This window comes from Mustela nivalis (genome assembly GCF_964662115.1).
Source record: "Mustela nivalis genome assembly, chromosome: 7".
NCBI lineage: Eukaryota > Metazoa > Chordata > Mammalia > Carnivora > Mustelidae > Mustela > Mustela nivalis.
The window spans coordinates 85,780,887-85,801,687 of record NC_139026.1 but is presented as its reverse complement, the minus strand read 5'-3'; the positions used below and the strand labels follow the sequence as shown (position 1 = coordinate 85,801,687).

Genomic DNA, 20,801 nt, shown 5'->3' with positions numbered 1-20,801 from the left:
CGGGCAAGGGGATTCTTTCTTTTATTTTCATGATAAGCCAGGAATCCATCCATCACTCGGGTAGGACCTCCAAAGGGGCTCTTCCTTTCACCTGTTTTTCAGAATAGATGGTCCATTCCCAAGTTCAACCAGTCTGAGTCTCTTCTATTTTTTTTTTTTAACTTTTCCAGAGGGAAAGTTTCCATGAGTTTCTCTTCACGAACTGTTTCAGTGCCCCTTAACAAATTTTGCATTTTGAAGTTTCTTCATTCTGCTTAGCCTCAGTCCATTTCTCTAAATCCACTTATTGAGAGTTTGAGAGGGACCGATTATCATATAGTCTAGCATAACTGTTTCATAAATGGTTCAGAGCCTATGGTACCAGCAGACTGGTACTATCCTTCACTGAAGAGCTATGCCATGTTGAGCAAGCCATTTAACCTCGCTATGCCTCAGTTTTCCACCTGTTCAGCTTGTCCCTCTGAGCCATGTTTCCTCCCCTTCCCAAAGGAGCTCGCCAAATGCTGGACGGCTTTGGGGGCATCTTCATTATAGAATATTATGTTGCAATGTCTGTTTCTTTGTACATTCCTCCACTGGACAGTGAGCTCTAAGAAGGTGGGCACCACATCTTTCTCATGTCTCCTCTAGCATCTAAAGTGGTGCCTAGCACATAGCCAAGGAAGCGCTGTAATTCCTAGGCAAAATTTCCTACGGCATGTTTTCCCACTCTTCCTACAATTCCAGGTCTCATGGTACACTCTTTAACTTCTCTCTTCTCTTCACACCAGTGTCATATGGGACGGATGGCGGGGGCCAGGGCCCAGGGCAGCTGAGACTAAGCTCGCTTCGACGAGGTTTGCGATGGAGCTTTGCGCAGAGAGAACCGACGGTGCCCGCGACAGGCGCCCCCAGCCCGGCAGATGACTACGTCCCAGCCGGGACTGCCCAGGTGGGGGTGACGCACCTGGGAGAGGCGTCCGCAGCAGGCTGGGTAGAACCACGGCGGCGGGAGGTGGGCGAATGCAACGCGGATTAATGCGGGCACAGCGTGGATCTGCACACACATAACCACGCAAAACTCTCACGCACCGAGGACAGAAGCAAGCCCCGCCCTGTGCACCGCAGTCCCGGAGGACCGCCCCGGGCAGAGGCTCCCGGTGGTTGATTCCCAGTCAAGACGGTTGCAGCGCCGCCAGCGCTCTCGCCCGGCGAGGCAGGTCTTCTGGGCCGGGCCACGGGAAGGGGCGGGCCCGGGGGCGGGGCCTAGAGAGGGGGCGGGGCCAGGTGCTGGGCTGTCTCTGCTTGTCAAAAGGCAGCTGCGGAGCGGGAGGCGCCGGGAGCGCGGAGCAGCGTGCCCACCCGCCGGACCAGGTGCGGAGCCGGGAGCCGCGGGGAAGGGGGTCCCGCGATCGGGATTGGGTCCGGGGGAGGGGCGTCGGGGGTACCGGCTCTGAGTGCCCGGGTGCAAGCACGAGAGTCTACATCGCAGGAGCAAACTTGGCTCCTGAGATCCGGGCTGTGGTGCCATGAGGCTGAGGCACTGACGGGACAGTGAGGTCTGAGGAAGAGCTAAAGTCCGTGCCAGGCTGGCGAGAGGAGCAGCGACCTCCTCGGTGCTCAGGGAGTTTAACACACGAATTCTCTGCTAGCACAGCTCTCCGCACTTGGGCAACAAGAAGCATTTGTTTTCTTCCTCTGTTGGGGAGCCTTGGCGTGGAGTGGAGGGGTAAGAAGGGGAGACTGGCTGCCGATGGTGCTGAGGTCTCCTGGAGGTGGGGTGCCTGTGGCCTTATCATCTTCTAGGACCTATGTAAGGTCACCTGCGATGGTGGAGTTGGATCTTTTAAGTAGAGTGGTGGTTTTTTCTTTCTTTCTTTCTTTCTTTCTTTCTTTCTTTCTTTTCTTTTCTTTTCTTTTCCTTTTTCAACCACCGATGATTTTAGACCTAGTTGGCCCTAATGCACTGGATTTATTTTTTCAGGAGAGCCCATCCAGAGATGTTGAGAGGAACTTCAGGACAAACCTCTCATGGAGGAGGGGGGCTCAGGGAGTATTTCTGGTTGGGGAGTGAAGGGTCCCACATCTGTGAGTGGTGGGGGAGAATTCAGGAGAAGTAGCTGGGAGAGAATAACATGGGTCTGGAGGGAGCAGTGGACACAGCCCCCCTCCCCCATGGACCACTGAGGCTGAGACCCAGGCTGCCTGGGCTGGGAGAGCCCTGAATCTCCCAGCACAGGCCCTTCCCGCATCTCCTCCTCCTCCTCCTCCTCCTCCTCTTCCTCCTCCTCCCTGCGGTGAGTGAGTCAGCCTCCTGTCTGGGCTCAGTTGCAGCCAGAGGGGCCAGAGCCCAGGCAAGCAACTGGGCAGGCATTTTCTGAGCATTGCAGAAGCTCTCCTAGGCAGAGTCAGTGCCACTCCAGCTCCCTGCTGGAAGGCTGTCTTCTTCGTGGCCCGTGGCGGCCACTCCTGTGACGGGGACACCTAACACAGCAATGATTATGGGATCGCTGTGGTATGACTGTGAAGAGATTGTGGATTTGTGGTAAATCCACATCTCTGATCCTTCTCCAAGGATCAGGAGGTACATCCCAGCTCCATAGACTTCCAGCTTCTCATTCCATATCTGCCTAGTGATCTTGTAAGTGGCCCATCTCTGTTAATAAGGTGGGTGTGCACAAGAATTCAGGGAGATTCTAGGACTAGGGAAGCCATGGCCTTGTCAAAGAAAGTTTTAAGCCAAGCTGGCAGGGTGGGGTGTGTGTGCGTGTGTGTGTGTTTGTGTGTGTGTGTGTGTGTGTGTGTGTGTGTTGAGGTGGAAATGAATAGTCTGGGCACAGGAACCTCAACTCTGTGACCTTCGAATGTTGTGTATTGGGGGAGGGGGGCTTCCTTGTCCCTTCTCTGTCCAAGTGCTGGAGGAGATTGAGGATCCTTCTCCAATGGTATGCAGCCAGACCAGGAGGTAGTAAGACTGTAAATTTCTCTCTGGCTTTTGTTTTGGGTAGTTCAGATCCTTGAGCAGAAATAGGAGTCTCTGAGTCCGATGCCTCCACTCAGCAGCCTCTCTGGACCTGTATGAAATGAGCCCACAACCATCTGTGGTGTGGGGCTGACTCAAATTGCAAAATGCTGGGGATTCACAGTCTGTACTCTGGCGGGGTCCCATGGCTTCAGTTTGGTTATTCCCTCATTAGCCACAACTTGGACCTTTTCCAGGGTAAAGAATAAGAAAGGAGAGAAGAGAAAAAATGTAGGAAACGAGAAGAGTGAGGTAAGAAAGGAGGGAAGGAGAGTTAGGAAGCTTTCCTGAACCCTCACAGCACCTTGGTCAAGGGCCTCATACTTTATTTGTAGAAACACTGTGGAAGGTCTGGTACAGTTTGAGGTGCCCTGGTTATTCGTGTTTGTGGTTTCTCAGTCTTCTTCCCATCCCACCTCAGAACTGAACTCCTTTGGGGATTAAGTCCCGGAGGTAGCACCAAGAGGAACCCCTGGACCCCCACTCCCCAATCTCAGAGCAAGTACCCAGTTTCTGAAGCCAGTGTCTTCCATGTTTGGCCTGGGGCTCAGGGGCCAGACCAAATGTTATCCAAGCAGGAGACAAGCTCCAGCTCTTCATTTCTGCACCCCATATCCTTAGGAGACAGTGGCCCACTCGACTGAGATCTGTTTCTGGAACCTCTGCTAGAAACCTGCTGTTGTCTTTGTCTAGCAGTTGGGTTCTGGTGGCCGGGAGGGACAGACTCAGGAGCACCGAAAGTCTGAGCTCAGATGATGGTCCAGTTTGTTGCTGGACAGGATGAGTTCTAGCCCCCCAGCTTTCTGTCGCTGCTGCAAGTCTGTTTTAGATGCAGGTAGAGGGAAGGGAAGAAATGACAAGGTTTGGTTAAGAGACTCTGAGGCACCCAGCTTGGTGCTAGGCCCTCTGAGGGATGACAGGAAGCAGAGCCCATCAAATTGGGCCTTTTCCCTGAGATGGTGTGAGCACCAGGAGGGGCAGCTGTTCTCAGCTGTCTCCTCACTACCATCCCGTTCTGAGAGGATCCAGCTGGGCAGAAACTAGCCTGACTGTCACTCTGGACCACAGGGCCTTGCTTCCAGTCATGCTTTTCTCTAATCCCCTCTTCACCCTGTCCTGCATCCATGCCCTCTGGGTGAGCTAGAGACAGTGACCATATAATTTACTGTCCAAACTGGGAGACTTTGAGTGTGACAGGGGTGTTGTTGATAAGTTATGTCAGGACAATGGACACACACTGCAGCTGTCAGGGCCTCACTGGGACATTTAGTCATTCTCCAAACCTAGCGGAGGTCGCACTGGTAAGGGGAAGATGGGTAGGAGTGGGTGTAACGAGGAAGAGAAGGTGGGGGAATTCCTTCATGATGAAGGGAAGACGGAGGTAGCTTAATTCTGAAGGCAGCCCCAAATAGCCCACCTTGTTCCCTGGTACTAATCAGCCAGTTCTAGGCTTCTCCTTGAGGTAGGACTGCCCACAGCCAGCCTCTCCTACCGCCTGTCACCCAACCTACCACCTGCTTGTATGACTTCCCTTCACCCTTGGCTTATGACTGGCTTCACCTTTGGTTTTCCTGCCCCACCCCTATCTCAGATGGGGACAGAAAGGCCTGCCAACTCCCCTTCAGCTGCCCCTGGGGGAATTGGGATTCACAATGGAGCCAAGACTTGGCCTTGTGCTTCCTCTTCCCTCTTCCCCCCTAACTGTAGCCTCTTCATTTTGTCTCTCCAGCTTCCCAGATCTCGGGGGGCCACATCAAACCACAGGGAAGTCCAGCTCCCAAGTGGGTAAACAACAAGAAGGGGAGGTAGTCAAACCTTGCTTGTGTGCATAAAGGGTACAGGTCACTTGCAGTCCGTTTCTGGGGAACTGGTGAACAGAGTGGAGGTCAGAGCCAGAGAGAAATCTCTTAGCAGGAGATGGAGTCAGTCCCCTGGACGCTGGAGTTTGCCTGTCTCCTCTAGTCTGACTATTGGGGAAATGGTCTAGGGCGGGGACAGACTGTTCTTGCTCAACCCAAGCTCCAAGCGTTGGTGGCAGTGACTGTATTCTGCTGCAGTGACATGTAGAAAAGAAACTGCCACCCTTCTGTGTTCTTGGTCCTCATGGTCCAAATGCTCAGGGTGGGCTCCCTGGAGAATCCTCAGGGGGTCTAGCATGAGAGTGACCAGGGAGCCCCACGTGGGGGCAGAGCCTCATCCTTAGGGTATCGGTACTTACCATTCTGGAAGGAAGGAAGCTGTTCTCATCACCAACAAATGAAGAGGACAGGTGGACACCTCTTGGGAAGTCCCACTCTTTGAAGTGACCTGTGGGGCCAGGGAAGGGAAGAGAACCCCTGGGAAGGGGAAGAGGGGGCGGCTGATCCGCAGATGGCAAAATTGAGAAGCAGAAGCAGCAGGCACTAGGGGCATCTAAGCGTGTGTCATGCTTTTGTGAACCTGCCCTGCAGGTCCCGTGCCAAAGAATAGGCTAAGTAGTGTTTCCAGAACCAGATGCCACACAAAGTCCCCATTCTGCACTGGGGAGAGTCCTGGTCCTGAGTAGGGTGTGGCAGCTAGACCAGCGGGCAAGTGGAGTTTGGGCAGGACCCAGAAGCCAGTTCCTGGGAAGCTGCTGCCTCTCACTGGGCTTCCGACCACAGGTTGAAGCTTGGAGGTGTTGCACAAGGTGTGACATTCCAGACACTGCAGGGCACCTATGAGGCCCAAGGCTTTGCTAGTGATACATCTAGTGTGTGCCACCTGCTGGCACTGGGGATGCAGCTCCAGGAACATCTACTCTGAATGTTGAGCTCAGTGGGACCCAGGGCTGTGCCAGGTTCATCATGGCATGTGTGGCCTCTCAGAGCTCCCACAACCTTATGAGATAGGAGCCACTGCTATGCTCCTTGTACACAAGGGAAACTGAGGCTTGGGGAGTTTGAGCAACATGCCAAGGTTCCATAGCCAAGGAGTGGGACAGTCAAGACTCACACTTGGATCTGTCTTACCTCCACAGAACCCTACCAATTCTGCATTTAGTGGGAAGCCACAGGGCATCAAGTGCCATGCTTTGTGCATAATAGGCCAGCAATAAATGTTGGTGAGTGGCAGGGTTAGGTTTACTAACTGGTTTGAACAGGTTGACCTGGGTGCAAGCTCATTTTGCCCAAAGGTTACTCTGGGGACAGTGGCCTCTCAAAGGAGTCTCTCTCTGCCAGCACCCGCAGGCCTCAGGGCCTCTCCAGTAGTAGTCTTGGGTACCTAACTTGGGTAAAAACAGATGACAACAACTTGAGAGAGAGCGAGCTCTGGGCAGAGAGATTGCATGGGATCAAATAAGATTTGAATGGTCTGGAAGACAAGTAACAAAGTAACAAGTAACTCTGTCAATTTCAAACAAACCACTGTATCGATAACCTACTATGTGCTATGGGCACCAAGGAAAGGTCATTGTCCCACTGTCCCGGAAGCTAAGCTCATCCCTGTTTACCATTTCCCCACCTAGCCACCCCTTAAGGAACACTCCTGAAGCTAGCCTACCTGGAAGGAGAAATGGACTCTAGCCGCATGTGTCAGCCTCTGCCAGGCACTGTGCAATTTCTTATCTCCTTTAATCTTGACAGCTTCTGCTTGGGGGTAGCTGCTGTCACTCTCTCCGGCATGTATATGGGAAACCAAGGTGGAAGGAGATGCGGCAGGCTGCCACGCTGCATAATTAACCCATGACCATGGCTCTGCCCTACTGGCTGATGCTGGGCCTGGCCAGGCCAGCCACCCTCGGTGCCAGAGCCTGGAGATGGGGGGAAAAGGAAGCAAAAGTGCTTAGCTCACCCTTCAGCAGGGGCCTCCAAGGTTCTTCGGCATACCACTGAAATGTTAGGCAGTGCTATCAGAAGCTGTGCTAGCAGCCTCGCGGAATATGAGGAACACAGGGTTGGAGTTAGGCACTCCTGGGTTCAAATACTGGCTTTGTCACTTTCTAGCTTGTGACCTTGGAAAGGTTTCTTAACCTCTCTGAATCTCAGGTGCCTTATCTGTGAACTGAGATAAGGACAGCTCCCTTATGGAGCATGTGTGGGGACTGTAAGTAAAGTGTCGGGCATGAAGTAAGTCCTGGAAAAGCATGGGCACATTCAGTAGATACTGAGGGACTACTGTGTGACAGGAACTATTCAAGATACTGGGAATTTAACAGTGAGAAGTAAAGAGTCTTGTGGTTATTCTCAAATCTACTAGACCAGAAGCTCATCATTGTGAGAGGTACCTTTAGAATCCAAGAATGGCTGTCTTGGTACCTGGCTGAACTCAGATTTGGTAAATTTCTCTTCCTGCCATTTGTCGGCTGATGAGCTTGGGAAAGTTATTTAGCTTCTCAGGGACTCAGAGTCTTCAATTCTTTTTATCATACACACAATATACTTATGTATAGATTAAAGGATAAAATGGTATATATGTATTTTATATATATATATATATATATATATATATATATATATATATCCTGTTCACATCACCTAAATTCGGAATGGGATATCGGTAGCACCTTAAAAGCTCCCATTTCTCTCCCCATTTGCATCCCCTTCCTCCCTCTCCACCCCACTAATATTTTGAATATTCGTTAGGTATTTCTTCCCTTTTCTTGTTAAGTCATCATCTATGTAAGCTTTACAAAGCACTGTATTATTTGCCTTTGCATGTCTTTGGAGCTTACCTCCGCTCATGCTCTCTGCGATGTAGGTCTTCCCTCCACATCACGTTTCTGAGGTTCGTCCATGTGAACGCATGCAGAGTTAATTAGTCGTCCCTCAGCATCGTGTCCCTGGTAAGGATGTGCCGCAATGTGTACATCGCCCCTTGTGGGGATGGATGTTTGGGTTGTTTCCAGTTTGGAGTTAATCATGGTGACACTGCTGGGAGGGAACATGTTGCGCTTGTCTCCGGGGGTGCGTATGCGTTTCCGGGGGGCAGGGAAGGGCTGGCCTGGGGGTAGAGCTGCTGGGGCGCAGGGAACACGGTGGGGCCTTACTCTACAGTGCCAAACCCTTTTCCACATCGCTGGTACCAAAAAGCACTCCTCTCATAGGCGAATAAAAGTTCCCGTTGTTCCCCATCCTTTTCAACACCTGATATAGACTTCATTTCTAAAATGAAAAAGTTACACTGGAGGAGTTTCTAAAGTCCCTTTCGGCTGTGGAAATGGAATCAACCTCCCGGTTTTTGTGTCCATCCGTCTGATGTGTTGTACACAGCTGGCCTCAGCCTGTCTGTACAGGCTTTGCACACGTTCTCTGCGTGCGGTTGACACCTTCCTTGCTGGGCATCCAGTGACAGTGAGGGAGGGGTCTCGCGGCTTCACATCCATCCCAACCCTTGGTGTTCTGTTCATGTCAACCAAGAGCCTGGTGACGGTCAGCACATACTAGGTGGCCAATTACTACCCACCGAATTACATTTTGCCGAGGGTATTGGGATGGTAGATTTTTCCTGGCCATTGATTTTGAGAAAAGGACATGGAAATCTCAGAACTCTGTGCTTATTAGCTAATCAGAGTTCAGGGTGCTGGGGGCTGAGATGAGATTTACATCTGTCCAAGGCCTTTTGAACATCTGAAGGCTCCAGGTGAGGTAAACTGAAGACTAATTGTTGAACATCTGGCCTTGATCTTTGACCCTCTGACTTGTCCAATCTGAGTGGGGGGAACAGGTTAGGGTGCTCTAGGATTGGGGTGGAGAGAACAGAGGAGGTGTCCTGGGGAAAGGAGCAGAATGCCCACAGAGAATCCTTTTCCCTTCCAAGGTTGAAGAATCTTCCTGGAGGTGCTGGGTTGAATAGGCGTTAGCTAGACCCAGTGTCCCAGCAGCAACACCAACAGCCGCTGCCCACTCACCCAGCCACCCACAAAAGAATGTGGCTGCCTGGGCAGTTGCATGGGCCATCCCAGGCCGCAATCCTGTAATTACCCATCTAGTCTGTGCCTGTCAGCTCCAGGGGCAGGCAAGGGCCTCTGCCCTGGTCTTCGTCTTGGTCACTAGGCCCAAGCTGGGCTCAGTAGGGCCCCACCTAGTCTTCAATCACCTCCCACCCCAACCCTGCCCTCTGTCTCTTTCTACACCAACCTTTGACCTCTGTGAGGCTAACATATCATATAAAAGCTGACAATCATAATAAACCAAGGGTTATTGTAACTTACACATTCCAGGCACCGTGTTAAGTTTTTTCATGCATTTTCTCATGTATGCCCCTCAATAATCCTATGGGGTAGGTAATATTGTTATTCCCATTTTATAGAAGAGGAAACTGATGTTCAAAGAAATTCAAGGGGGCGGGGGTGCCTGGGTGGCACAGTTGGTTAAGTGTCCGATTCTTGATTTTAGCTCAGGTCATGAGCTCAGGGTTGTGAGATTGAGCCCCATGTTGGGCTCTGTGCTCAACATAGAGTCTGCTTAAGTTTTTCTTTCCCTCTCTCTCTGCCCCTTTCCCCTGCTCTCTTCTTTCTCAAATAAATAAATAAGTCTTTAAAAGAAGAAGAAGAAGAAATTAAGAGGTTAAATTTCTTGCCCAAAGTCATGGAGCTCCTAAGTCAGAACCAGAACTTAAATCCAGATCTTCTGAAGTTCAGAATGTCTGCTCCTACTTCACCTGCCCAGGATTTGTCCTGCACGGTGTCCCAGTTGTTCAACTCCGTCTTTTCTCCCCCCTTCCTGCCTGAGGAGCGCTGGTAAAGAGGCTGTAGGCGGTGTCAGTGGAGGGTGAATGGGACAGTTCCAGGCTGGCCAGGACGATGCAGGAAAACACCTTCGGGGCAGAGTTCTTTGTTCCAAACAACTCTGAATTTCCGGACTTCTGCCAGGGGTGGGAAGGTACCTCTGCCCAGCTATTTGGCAAGCACACCGACATCTTGGGTGCCATGATGTTAAGAAGTGGGGGATGACAGCCTCCGGTAAAATTCCATTATAATGAACTCCATAGGAGATCTGAATGGCTTTGTTGGGATGAAATTATGTTAACCACACTGCCACAGAAGAACTCAAGTGTGGAGCCCGAGAACCCAGAGGGGAAGTGGAGCTAAAGTGCCATTAGGTATCTTTTAGTAAAGTTCCGAAAAGTTTTGGAACCTAGAAGGAGAAGGAGAGTCAGAGACACCCCTGGTTCTTTCTAGAACGCCAAGCTCCTGGAGGTTCGGGGTAGGGTTGGGAGGGGAGAGCTCTGTGCTCAATGGCACCTGACAGGACTGAGCCTATCTGTTCAATGGTCCATGTCCCCACTGTGTTGCAAGTTCGTGAGAACAGGGCTGGGACCCGTCTCGGAAGTGTCTCAACTCTACACAATACTTAATTTATCACAAATATGCTCAGTTGCTGTTTATTGGGTGGAGATATGTTTCTAGGTAGACTGGGACCCCTGAGCTAGAAAAAAGAGTTGAAGGGCAAGTGCTTTGTGTGACTAAAGCATTGTAAGAAGCCAGCCTACAGTTAGTTCAGAGGGCTTGTTTCTGGTTGGTTCCTGAACTGAACCAGTCCGGCATAAGAACTAGCATTAGCATTCCTTGAGCAGGCGCTGTGCTGAGCACTAGACACACAATGAGGTAGCTATTGTTCTTTTTCTCCTCTCAGGAGCTTAGAGAGCTCTGGTCACAGGTTCTGGGATGCAGCTGGTGGGGGTGGGGGCAGGTGGGAGGCAGGGTTTGCGCAGGTGCGTGCACAGCCTGTTCTCTTACCTGTGAGGCTGGAGGGCTGCACCCCCCTGGGGCCAGGAGCATGGAGGGCACAGCCTGGTCCAGAGGGGTAGCTCTACCTCAGGCCAACAGGATGGCCTGCGGGACTGCAGCCCTGTGTGGCCAGATTATACGATTTTTTAACAGGAAGCTGAACATCCAAAAGTAAAATCTCTCTATTTTTCAGAGACGTTGACAACTAATTTAAAAAATTTATAATGACCAGTGGTGATGATGGGGATGGCACACAGCACCCAGTCATGGCCAGGTTTAGCCCGTGGGCCTTCAGAGTGTGTTCTGGTAGTTTCTTTCTTTGAACACGTGACTGTTAGACAGAACAGGACCAGGAAGGCCCTTGCTGATTGAGAACCCTTCCCTAAAGGCATGCTGGCTCTCCAGAGGCCCACTTCCCAGCAAGACAGAAAACTTTATAGGGACCAAGTGTTTCTTTCTGGAGAGTTATCAGTCTAATGATCGCCCATGAGTGAATCCCCTCCCCGCTGCCCCACTCTGTATCCCCATCAGATATTTTCCCTTAGGTGTTAGAAGGAAAGTTTTCGGTAGAGAAATCAAAAAGAAACTAATAGTCAAGCAAATGGATTTTAGGAAAAAAGAGAGGAAGGGAGGGAGGACAAAAGGAAAGTAAGTGGTACTTGGGGCTTGGGCTTGGTAGGCAGTGAATGACATGGATGCTGCAGTTTGGGCTCTCTGGTGAGGACCTTGGGCTACCGGACAGGGCTATGCTCTCACAGCCTTGGACTTTCATACTGAATTTCATCCTTTTAAAACCTGGAGGGAATAATTGTAAATTAGTAACTAACATTTTTGTGGAGTATCACAGTTTGTATAAAACCCTTTATTTGTTTTTAGATTTTATTTATTTATTTGACAGAGAGAGAACACACAAGTAGTCAGAGAGGCAGGCAGAGGGAGAGGGAGAAGCAAGCCCCCCTGGGGCTTGTCCAACGTGGGGCTCGATCCCAGGGTCCTGGTATCACGACCTGAGCCAAAGACAGATGCTTAACCCACTGAGCCACCCATGGGCTCCTAAAACCCTTTAAAAATTGATCTCAGCTGCTACAGCAGTGCTATGAGAGGCAGATGAGTGTAGAATCCCCTTTTCCAGACTCGGTAAAGGGACAGTGTTTTCTCTTTCTTCTTCCTTCTGTTCCATCAAAGAAAAGTAGCCATGGAAGATTGAAGCCCAGTGGGCAGGAGGCACTGGTTCCCACAGACCTGCCCTTCCCTGCTGCCCCCACTCCTCACCTGGGGTTATCCCACCTAGGGTCCCCCCTCCCTGAAAATCCCACTCCAGGGGGAGTGTGAAGGGGGACATGGAGAAGGCCCTAAGCCAGTGGGTGGCCTGTGGCCAGCTTCCTCCCCAAGCCTGCCCCCACTGCCTGCCACCTGGAGCTATTGTTCCTAAAGCTGGGCAGAAAATAGCTCACTCCTGGGAATTATTTTTGTCCCTGTTAAACTTCAAACCTGAGCCTCCGAAGAGCCTGGCTGCAAGGTTGTTTTTCAGGTCAGGGGGAGCTCTGGCAAAAGTAAGGTGGGGGGTGTAGGGGAAGCGGTAGGTGGAGGGGGCCCTCCCCTCCCCCTTCCCCCGGAACAGAGATGGGCCCCAAATCCCTGGGGCTTGTCTAGCAGGTGCCTGACTAACAGCAACTCTTCGTAACTGAGGGCAGGCTCTCAGCTGCCCCATCAGGCACCTTTTCCAGGGATGTTTGCTACTGCGGAAGCATGTTGAGTGAAAGCAGTGGCAATTCTGTCCCCTAGTGCCGAGGCCCAGGTGGGGAGCAGACCCAGCCCAGAGCAGCTGGGGACTGCCGACACACAACTGACCACTGAGGAAGGAAGGAGGTAGTTCTTCTGCAGACCCCGGCTAGCCCTTCCCAAGCCCTGCAGCACCCCTGAAAGGGACTCTGTGTAGCAAATCTGTTCCATCTTTGCCCCTGGGTGTCCAAGCAAAACAAGGAAAAGGAAGATGGCCAGTGGATAGGGCAGTGGGAGGGGATTACAGTTTGGAGAGGGTTCAGGGGTTAGGACAAATGCAGCTATTTCCTACCACTTTGTGGCTCTGGGGAAGAATCCTCCAGACAGATCTGGCCGTTTGGGCCTGGAACTTTGGAACAAGGCTCTCTTCAGCTCTAGGTCTGAGGGGACGGCTGGCTGGTGCTGCTCTCAGCAGCGAGCATGGACATTTCGACCCAGGGTACGGACTGCCATGTGCGCACACGGGTCAGGGACTTTCCTCAGGTGTCCGTGATGTGAGTTGTTTGTGAGCATTGTGTATCTGTAGCTGATGCCTTTCCTTAGAGCGCGATTCCTGGCAATGAGGAAGTAAACTTGTTGACCAGGAGAGAGAGCAATGAGCCAAGTGGCTCAGCAGAAGTGGGTTTGGGGATGGGGTGGCCATGTGCCACTCTGCTCTCCCCGTGCCCAGCAACCATATCTGGCCACCCCGGACAGATTGATGCATTCAGTAGAGATTGAGCCAGTGACGTGTGGCTGAGCTGTTCACCAACATCCGTCTGCTCTTGCTGAGCCTTCTGTTCTTTCTTTGGTTTTCTCTCAGAAAACATCTATCTTCCTATTCAGCTGGGCTGAGTTTTCTAGAGCTCTCTCCTTTATCTTTACCTTTCAGCTCAGTGGTGGTAGTCCTACACCAGGGGGTAGAGGATTTCCCCCAAAGGAGGATGAGGGGGGTGGCTCTGGGTGTGCATCAGCTAGGACCACCACTCTCTGAAGAAGGGGCCCACTGCTTTGCTGGCCTTGGGGCCCTTTCTCGATAAACCAGTGGGAGAGAGACCTATTTTTATTTTCTGCTCAACACTCGAGCTCTTCTCAGGTTGGAATGGGAGTCGGATAGGAGTCTGAAAGTCTTCAGTTTAAATATCATTATGATAATTTGAAATTCCTGGTAGTCACGATTCAGTGGGTTTACTAGAAGAAGGAGTCTGTAGAAGGAAGAATGGGGGACACGTCCTATGCTGATGAGTGTGGTCAGTTGGCTCCTCTCTTCCTGGCGGCCTCCCTCTCTCCCGCCATGCAGAGCTAGCCTCCCTGTCTCTCACATGTCCTTTCTCCTTTTGCTTCTTGACCTCTGCACAAGAACTGTCTGCCCAGAACCCTCATTAGCCTTTTACCACTGAACTATGATCCTTCCTGTCTCCGTTGGCAGGCTGATAAGTGACCTCCCTGAAGAGCCTTCTTGACCTCTTCAGCACAAAGCCTGGGGCTCTCCTGCATGTTCGTGTCCTGTGGGCTTACCTGTACGGTAGCATGGATCCTACCCACTTGTCCTTCCTGTTTGTCCCCCTCCATGGACCGTGAGCTTCAAGAGGGCAGGATCTCTGTGTGTCTCTCTGTTGTGTCTCTGACTTCCATGATGGGGCTTGCCATGGTGCCGGTGCTTAAAACCAGCCAGAGGTCATCATCAAAGGGAAGGCCTCAGAGGCCAGAACCAACATGCCCCCCACAGTGTGAGGCCAAGAAGAAATGTTATTGTTCTCTGGCCATCCAAGGGGGTCCCTGAGAAGAGATCTACACAGAAGGTTGTCTGGAACCCTGACAAAGCTGAAGCTCTGGAAAAGACTTTTAGGGGGAAACCATTCTAATCAGAAACTAAGGACAGCTGATGCTCTGTGCTCTAAGGTGGATGGGAACCTCTCTGTTTGGCCCAGGCCATGCAAAGCTTCCTGAATACCTGAGCAGTGTCTACCCTCTAGCTAATAACCCAGAAGATAGAGAGGGTGCCTCTGAGTAGATCAGCCCCTTTACGACTGGAGCTCCCCTACCTTCTCAGACCCAGGATCCTTCACTGTTTCTGGCACAGGCCTAACAGCCCATCCCAGCAGAAATGAAAGGCTTTGCAGGGCCCCTAGGAGCTAGGGGCAAACAGGAGTCCAGGGCCACTGAGCCAGAGCAGTCCAGTGTCCAGGTTGGGGGCCATCTTGCCAGGGCGGCTGCAACCCCCACTGCCATGTCTGGCTTCCAGGCCCAGGTCTCTGCCCTAGCCTTCCCCCACGCTCTGTGCATGTACATGGGCAAAGCAGGTGAGGAAGACAGACACACAGGCCACGTCACCAGGGCGCTGAGTTTCTAGTCCCACCAGGAGAGAATAGATCTGTGACAGATGCATGATGAGCCCTAGGTGACAGAAGTAGGAGGAAGATGGCACTGGTGGGGGTAGAAGGAAAGGCAGGGAAGGGAGATGAGCAGAAGGGCTCAGTCATCGGTGGCACCTGGGGACCCAAGGGTCTTTGCTTCCTTGCAGAGGGAAAGTCCAGATGTGTAACTCAGCTTCTCTGCTTGTAGGGAAGAGATTAGAACAATACATTTTTCCCCAATTCGAGCAGCCAGATTTTTGGAAGCCAATGGCCCATGGGTGGGTGGCCGTTTTTTTTCCCAGTTCAGTGGAAATGTAGCTTTCTGGACAATGTTTGTTTGGAGTGGCATGTTTGGGGCACGAGCAGGATTTCTGCCCTCTGTGTACCTCTCTGGAGCCCTTTCTGACAGCAGTCAGAGCTCTAACGAGCACAAGCTTTGATGGAGCACAAGCTTCCATCAAACTGCAGTGTCCCAGGCTCAAGGCAGCATGCTGAGTGCTACACGGAGATGTCGGTCCCTGCAACAGCCCCATAACCCAGGTGCTCTCATGTCCCCGTTTGTAGAGGAAAATGCAAGAATGGACTCCGGGGGAAGCTGGATGGTAGTCAAATGGTCCAGGATGTCGGGCTGGCCAGGTTGATTGTGGAGGTGAGCAAGGGATCTGATCCTGAGGATCCTGAGGATCTCAGAGCTGGGGGGACCTGGAGCTTGGGTACTGACCTTTCCCACAGGGCAGGAAGTCTCCGAGTGAAACAAAGACTACATTGGTTCCAGAGGAAAATGAGGAAAAGAAGCCTGGCCAGGGTGGGACTGGAATGGGATGGTCTGAGCAGGGGTGGACTCAGGCCTATGCGGACTTGGGCCAGGGGCCTGGGCAGAAAGAAAGATACTTAGTCTAGGTAGAGACCCACAGAGATGCCAGAAACTGGGCTTGGAGATCTCTTGGGAGGGAGAAGAGGACTTTTCCTATTGTCCCGAGGCCATCATTGTTGCTTTAAATCCCATTCAGCCATCAGGTTCATTAGCAATAATAGGAGTTAAGGGTGGGAGTCAGGAGTTCAGTTCAGGTCTCCCTAGGGTGGGCCTAGAACCACTTCCCCTGTATTCTTGGTGTTCTGCCTTTGGGCTTCTCCAATGTCTATTCTTGATCTCCAAGTCACTGGACGAAGAGTCTCCTTGTCCCATCAACTTTGGCCTGGAGTAGTTATCCCCATGGAAGTACCCCCATCCTCGTATCCCAGGAGAGCCTCCAAGAGTAGGGAGAGAGCAGACCAGGCACACACCACTTCCCTCTAAGATATTCCCTTGTTTCCTTGAGTCCTGGACCATTTCTTTAGGCCATGGAGGGGAGAGACAGGAGTTGGAGTTGGTTGGGGAAGAGCAAGTGGGTAACATTTACCCACTTTATTCCTTTGAGTGGCATGTCAGGATGGCATCAGTGTTGGCCGCTCCCACCGTCCCCACATCAGGGCCTCCTCTGTGGCTTCCCACAATTCCTTTCCTCCCATGGCCCATTTCTCCCCCACTCCACTCTGACCCCCTGGAAGCTACTTAAGCTGTTCAGGAGAGGTCTTGGAACTTGCCCAGGGTGGAGGTGGAGAAGCACTCTCCCTCCTTTGTGGCCTTGGGACGAGTCCTTCCCCCTCTAATGGCCTCAGTTTCTTTGCTCTAAAACCAGAGAGACTGGGCTGCAGCTTATGAATGGGCTGGTTGCTTATGCTTCACCAGACACTGTCACTGCCCACACTTTCCAGCAGTGACAGGGTCTGGCCTGCTTGTTACCTGGAGAGCCCTAATCAACCCAGAAATCTTGTTGACAAAGCTAAGGGCAGAGTTTCCACTGGAAAAAAGCAGCTTGCAGGAATAATTGTTGTTGATAAGAAGTGGAAATATATCTCAGTAAGCCATGTGTCTCTAGCCCCACTGTCTGGGGCCCTGTGGGTTCCTGCCTCCGGGTTCTGCTCAACTCATAAGAAGTTGCCAGTGCTCCCAACGGTAGCAGGACAGTCAGCTAAGAAAGAGACTTGGTGAATGGCCAATACACTGGGAGCTAGCTGATAGCATGGTTTCTACAGATTGGCCCACTAACCCTTGACCCTGTACGGGGTGTCAGTCCATGACCTTTATCAGGTTCTCCAAGGTGACGTGTATTCCCCAAAAGTTTGATTACGAAGCACCTTCAGGGGCACCTGGGTGGCTCAGTGGGTTAAGCATCTGACTATTGGTTTCTGCCCAGGTTGTGATCTCAGTGTGGTGGGACTGAGCTCTGTGTCAGCGGGAAGTCTGCTTAAGACACACTTTTCCTTTCCCTTTCTCTCTGCCCCTCCCCTCTCAAATAAAGAAACAAACCTTTAAAAAAAAAAAAAAAGGCAGCACCTTCAGGGTAAACTCTTTCCTGCAACTGCTGGATTTCATTCAATTTCCCATCGTTCAGTCAGTGGTTAAATAATTGGGGACACCTTGCTATGTTCCTGGTGCTGCAGTGCTGGGGGCCAGCCTCCCCTGGACACAACTGAGCAAAAGAGAGGCAGGCAGGCTTGGGGGAGCTGATGCAGCTACTCATGCTGTCCTACAGAGCCCCTTTCTTGGACTGGAAACTGTTCTCTCCAGGCAAAGGCCACAGAGGCAGATGTTGTACTCACCACCCCCTCACTTACTGCCTTTGTGGGAATCATGGTCATACCTGGAAGCTCATAAGGTCTAAGTCAAAATTAAATGTGGCCCCATTATCATCTCTCCTTCTCCCTGCAACCTTACTTACATCATAAACATCTTAAATTTTCCCACTTTTTACAACAGTTTTCCAGCAGATGAGGAATGGGCCCTTGTGTAATTGGCGCAATGACGCCATGGGATGGTCCCACCAACCCTTCCTCCCAAAACTCTGTAGCTTCATCTTATGTACATCTTAGATGGCTGTAAAGAGTTGGCCTAGGCCCAGGGATTGAAAGCTACAGGGGCTATTTCACCTGTCCATAGTGAAGAACTTTCTAGGCATACAGCCATCCAAAGCAAGTGTATTGCATGAGAGACAATTCTCCAACAGGAAAAATATTCAAGTACAGGTTAAACTATTATAGAGGGGTTTTTAAGATGGTTGGACTAGAGTTTCCTTCCAGTCTTGAGGTGTTTGAGGTGACTGATATCTCTTGAGTTTTGCTTTGGACATTATAGTCTGCAGAAAATAATTTCCAACCATTCTCATGGTAATTTAAAGGGGTGTGTGTGTGTGTGTGTGTGTGTGTGTGTGTGTCTAGGGGCTGGGGAGACAAGGAAGCAAGAAATAGTTTGGACAAATTCTGTTTATACAGTGCAATTTCCTCTCCGCTTTCCCTCCCCCCCCCCCACTCTGTTCCCCCTCAGCTCCTTCTGGGAGGAAATGCTGTGACTATTCTAGAAAAAGAATGTGAACATACGTTGGGGATGGTGGGAAGGAAGGAAAGGCCTTGCCTTAGCTGGCCATGACTTAAGTGCCTAAGTCTAAGTTACATTAGAATAAAGAGATGACTGAAAATGAGGTAGGTCCTACAGCATTCAGCGCCCAGTGGACAGAGCTGAAAGGACAATGAAGTAACAAACACCAAGAAACGGGTGAGCACGCACATGCTTGTGTACAACATGGCGGGCATGCGCACCAGCACATCTACTCCAGAGGGAGCCCCACGTGCAGTTCACTTTGTGTGTGTCAGTTTCAGGAAGAAAAATTTTCTCCCCCTCTTCTGGGAAATCACTTAGTTTTCCATTTCTTTCTAGAAGGAGGGGGAGCTCTGAGCCAATGTCAACAATGAGAAAGCTCAGTTTTGATCCCTCTGGTCCCAACCTGGCAAGCAAGACCCCCTGTCCTGGGCTCCCCTTCTCCACAGGGCCCGTTAGGGGCCACACCCCTCATGCCCTTCCTAGTCCTTGACATCTGAGGGTAAGTGAACTTCACTTGCACTAGCATGGTGTTGGGACTCTGCGAGTTCCTGAGGGGGTCCGAGAGAAAGCCCGGTGAGTGATCCTAAGGCCTCATTGTGATGGCAGATCCAGCCTTGGAGCTGCACACTCTCAGGGCTGGGAAAGACCTTAGAGGTCAGGCCTCTTGTCCACCGCTTATCGGATACTTCAGGGTCAGAGCTACTGCGCTCAGGGCTCCGAGGATGATTCAGTGAGTGTGGCGGGGTTAATGCAAGTCCAGCAGCACTCTGATCCTGGTCTCCCCAGGCTCTTCCCAGCACACCCTGCAGCCATGACCCCATGAGGCTCTTCTAGGTGAAGCCTGCCCAGGGATGCCCATTTAGCATAAGCCCTGGAAGGTGGGGTGCGGGTGGTGTGAGCTATCAGACAGACCTGTGGGAGGGGCAGGGACTTGTGGCTTCAGTGACTGGAAGGAAACACGTTATCTCCTCACTTCTTGATAAGGCAAGGTCAGGACTGGGTCAGGCTCAGGCAGGGGTTTCGATGTGGGATTCAGTCCCCAGAGGAATGGCAGCCAGGGGCTTTCTGCCCAGTTGAGCTCCCCGCCCCCTTCCTCTGAGGCTCAGTGCCTGGGGTTTGGGTGTTTCTACAGCACAGCAGGAGGAGGGTGCTCTGGGGACAGTCCCAGCCAAAGCAATGGGATGTTCTATGTACTCAGAACATGAATTGCGGGGAGGGCTGGGAGGTTATATGATGTGGCAAAGGGGGGTAATATTAAGTGCTTTTTTTCCACAGGTCCTTTTCCTACCCTGTGTTCTTTGCCCCACTTTCATGCACTTGAACTTCAGGCTAAATCTAGGTTAATCTCTCCTGAAAGGACCATCCAGTAGCGCACAGTTGCCTGGGGAGGGGAGGCCCGTCTGTTGAATGGGGTTTTCCCAGTAAGAGAGATTGACTGGCAGGGAGGGGATCCTGGCTACTACTTGCCATCCTCTGACTTTGGGAGCCACAGAAGGAAAAGTACCATGAGGTTCTTCCATCATGACCTGGGGATTGTTCTTTTCACTGCTCCTGACTTAGTGGAAGTGAAGGGCATGCAGGACTTTGGGCTGGGGAAATGACTGAGTTCTATCCCTTAGGAAAGGCAATGGAGTGGGACTCGAGGCTCATCTGCCTACATTCATATCTGGGCTCTGAAGACAATCGACTTCTCTGTGCCTTCATTTTCCCGTGGCTCAATTAGGGATCATGCCACAGGGTCTGCTTGCTGTCATCGCAGTGAGGCTTAGATGAATGAGCGTGCTGGAGAACTTGGAGCAGACCTCAGTACGGAATACGGTGTCTCCGCTGATGATTGTCACTGGAATGGGTCGGGGGCAGGGGGAGGTCAGCGGGAGCAGGGGAGGCATCTGGGTCTTGCATTCAGCTAGTTCTTGTTCAGCCCCTGGCCCCACCACTTGGCTGGCCATGGCATCCTGGGCAGCTAACCTGAAGTGCTCTGGACTTTGGCTTTGCCATCTGTCAAATGGGACAGCTCCCCACCTAACCAGGCCTGTTATGAGGCTTGTGTGGATGGTGCGTATGGAGCCTGGCAGGTTGGCACACAGTAGATACACCACATATTCTTTTTTTAAGCTCAAGAGTAATAGTCTACCTGGATCTTAGGTCTGACTTTTAAAAACCTTAGGGGTCAAGGACAGGAAAGTGGTGGTCCTTTCTGTACCAACTCAGCCTTCACCTCAGCCCCTGAGCACCACACAGGGAGCCTGGGAAATTGATAAGGCCATGGGTTAGTGTCCAGAAGTGTGTGGTCAGCTGGGGACCTTGGGCAGGACAAGCAGGGAGAGCGAAGCAGAGCCTGGTTTGGGGGTAGGTGACATTGTGTGTGTCCCCAGCAGGTATGCCTCCTCCCACCCATGGCCTGGGGGAGCAGGGCCTACTCCCTTGGAACTGACAGTGCCCAAGGGGATAGTGAGTGGGCTCAGTGGGCTGATGGTCCTGGGAGCCACATCTCGGAATCCCCTTGGGCTCTTCCCTGCCCTGCCTAGTCAGGCCTTTGGGAGGCAGGGAAACAAAAGCTGGGGTTCCAGACCT

General features: G+C 51.7%; 1 protein-coding gene across 1 annotated transcript in view; it reads left to right on the top strand.

Annotated features, from left to right (window-relative positions):
- Nucleotides 1–1,253: 1,253 nt before the first annotated feature.
- The window catches only part of VDR (vitamin D receptor), a 56,042-nt gene continuing 36,494 nt past the window's right edge, over nucleotides 1,254–20,801 (top strand). The window contains exon 1 of the mRNA XM_082738876.1: nucleotides 1,254–1,353. The gene's annotated coding sequence lies outside the window, so the exon portion shown is untranslated. The remainder of the gene's footprint in view (nucleotides 1,354–20,801) is intronic.